Genomic DNA, 3281 nt, shown 5'->3' on the forward strand with positions numbered 1-3281 from the left:
AACAGAGTCGAAAACAGGACTGACAGAGAGGCGTGCACTGACTTGTGGTGAGGTGAGTGAGAGAAACTGACACTGTACCACAGTTTGACTCCAGCAGAGGACTTTCTGGGCCCGAGCAGTCCTGCAGGAGCAGGGCGCGGTGGCGACTCCAGACACACATCCCCCTCTCGGGCGGGATTGGTGAAAAGTGCCTGGCCTGCTTGACGCTGCCGGCGGACCCGGTAGGCTGTCCCAACCCAGATCCCAGTGCCTGACGGTGCCCAGGAGGGGCGATGCGTAGACTGCCTGGTCCGTAACTCCCTGGTGCGCAGCAGTGAGCGGGAACACCTAACCGGCGCAATTCGATCAGGCTGTGGCTGACTGGGAGAGAAGCTGGGCCTCTTATATAAGGTTGCATATATAAGGAACAGAGAATATGGGAAGAGGCAGCAACAAGAAATGCTCCTCGGCCCCCAATTCTGAGAAACAGGCAATAGTGGACACCGCACCAATAGACATAAAGCGCTATATAGAGAGCCTCATAGACCAATTCAGGAATGAAGTTATCAACGACCTGAAGCTAGAAGTATGCAGAATAGTTAGAGAAATGCTAAGCACCACCCAAAAAAAAACAGATGGTGGAATGGAAGAACAGAAAAAGAGGGGAGAATTGTTTGATGGAGAAAACAGAGAAAGCATAGAATACGTGAAGCAGGTTCAAAGGGACTACCAAGATACTAAGAAGTCTATCGAAGACTGGCATAACAGCTTGAAAGAAACTAAGGACAGACTATCTGAACTGGAGGGCAGACTTGTAATATGGGAGAATGAAATGAAAAACTTCTTAAAAATAACAAAGAAACAAACAGGAATAATACAAAGACAAGAAGATGATAAGAGGATCCATAACTTAAGGATTAAGAACATAAAAGAAGAAGTAGGGACACAAACAAGTGAACTACAAAAGCTACGCACAGAAATAATCCAGGAGAATTTTCCTAATTTAGCAAAAGGTAAAGATACTCAGATGTATGAGGCATACAGGACCCCAACTACTTACAACCCAAACAGAGCTACATCCAGGCATATAATAATAAAAATTCCAGAAATTCAATACAAGAACAAAATATTAAAAGCTGTCAGAGACAAGAAACAGACCACTTACAGGGGAACACCCGTCAGAATTACAGCAGATTTCTCTGCACAAACCATCAAATCATGAAGAGCGTGGGGGGAAATAATTCAAGCTTTGAAAGATAATAATCTCCAGCCAAGATTGAGATATCCTGCACAACTGTCCCTGGAAATTGATGGAAAAACAAGGTGCTTCCAGGATAAAGAGGAACTGGGGGAATTTGCAACCACCAGTTCAACTCTACAGAGAGTACTGCAGGATATTCTAAAAAAAGAAAAATACAAAGAATCCAGAAATAGTGGTGGGGAGGCCACAACGAACGGAGCAGAGAACAAAATGAAGTAACAGAAATGAGGCAGAAAAGATTGGATGATAGGAACAGCTATTTTGGAGAAAATGACATCTTAATAGGTAATACTGATTTAGTATCATCTTGTTTTGAAGTCTCATCTAGCTTTTGTCCTTCTGTCTCCAATGGTCTAAACAGGTTGCATCTTATTGGATTTTATTATGTACGATAGTATAAGCAAAAACCTTTTAAAGACAAGGAGATTATACAGAAACCATTGTTCATTTTCTGTTAGTCGATTCTAAATACTCTGTAATGCTGTCATTCTCTTAAATGGTTTTACATTGTTTTGATATACTTAATGCTACAGTATACGAAGTTGTACTCAAGGATTTCAAGGAAAGAGACAATATGGTAACTACTTTTAGGTTAGGATTATCTGGTGGTGAAACACTATTCTGCTTAAATGGTTATGTTTTGATCTGCGCTGTTTCATTGTTATGCCCCTTTTATCTCAATCTCCACTCCATTATTTACTTTTTTATCTTTATCCTTTTAATTAAAGGAAAAAAATAGCAGGATATATTATAGTAACCCACTTTGACTTTCCTTTACCTCGATTTAAAGCCCTGTATTACTCTCACCATCTGGTTTTTAACTGATGTGCCCCTATTCTGTTTTGCCGGATGGTATCAGGTTCGAAAGTTTAGGCATCAGCTGTGAGGATAATGAGATTCATTATAACGCCCATTCTCATTGACTTTTATCTACTTTTGAAGACCTACAATGTCTCCAATATTTTGGTTTTGTCGGTTTTATTCTTTACTGTTTTGTTCAATTGTATTATAACTAACGATATAGGCAATTCTATTAGAATAGCGGGAGGCATTATGATAACCATTGTTGATCACCTTGTATTATGTTTTTACTTTATCTATTATGTCCACCCTTTTGACTTGACCGATTCTGTTCTGTTATGTCACATTTGGTTTTACTCTCTTCCAAAAAAGTAATAAGAACCGTGGGAGCAATGAAACCCAAAATGTGTAATAGTCATGGTACAAAAGAGAGGAAAAGAAAGTGCTCTAAACTATATAACTGCATGTATATTTAAGTGTATAAGATAGAAAATGATATCACAGAGTTTTATTGGATCATTGAACAGAACTGTTTGCAGTATCATTGATGGAATGTCCATTTTACAAGCTTTAATTTTGTGACTTGAACAATTATTTCTAAGATGACAATATGTAATCCATTAACTAGTGATTTCCTACTGTTCATTTTTTTTCTGTAAATCTGTATAACTTGTACCCTTTCTCTGCTTTTTTTTCTTTTCTCCTTAAATAAAATTTTTTAAAAAAGAAAGAAAACAGAATATTTTTAAGAATATTAAACACAAGTGTCTGAATTACAAGTGTATTTGCTTAACAATAAAATCTAGGTAATTATCAAGACTATCTGTCCCAACTTATTGAATCCCATTTCTATCATGCTAAGTAAAAAGCTCTATTTCACAAATGTATACTCCTAACTTTGTATTAAATCTTAACTAAAATAATTGTAATTCTGAGAGGAATCAGAAAAAAATTGTAACTACAGATGTATTTGGCAAGCCAATTTTGTATTTTCCAACTTGCCTAAATAATTCATAATTTACAAAAGATATGTTAGCATATGTTTAAGGACTTTAAAATCAAGTACCACATACAAGCATGTATTTAGAATTAATTTATTAAATCATTGTTTTGAGAGGATATTCGTGTTTTCAGTAAGTAGTATTTGTCTCTCAACTACCAAAACAAAATGCATTAGAAAATGTACAACTGAAGTTTAAAGAATTCAAAGGTCAGAAAATAAATGAACAGCACGAAGATA

Source organism: Cavia porcellus, unplaced genomic scaffold (assembly GCF_034190915.1).
Source record: "Cavia porcellus strain 051 isolate PalLab524CR breed Dunkin Hartley unplaced genomic scaffold, mCavPor4.1 scaffold_12, whole genome shotgun sequence".
Classification (NCBI taxonomy): Eukaryota; Metazoa; Chordata; class Mammalia; order Rodentia; family Caviidae; genus Cavia; species Cavia porcellus.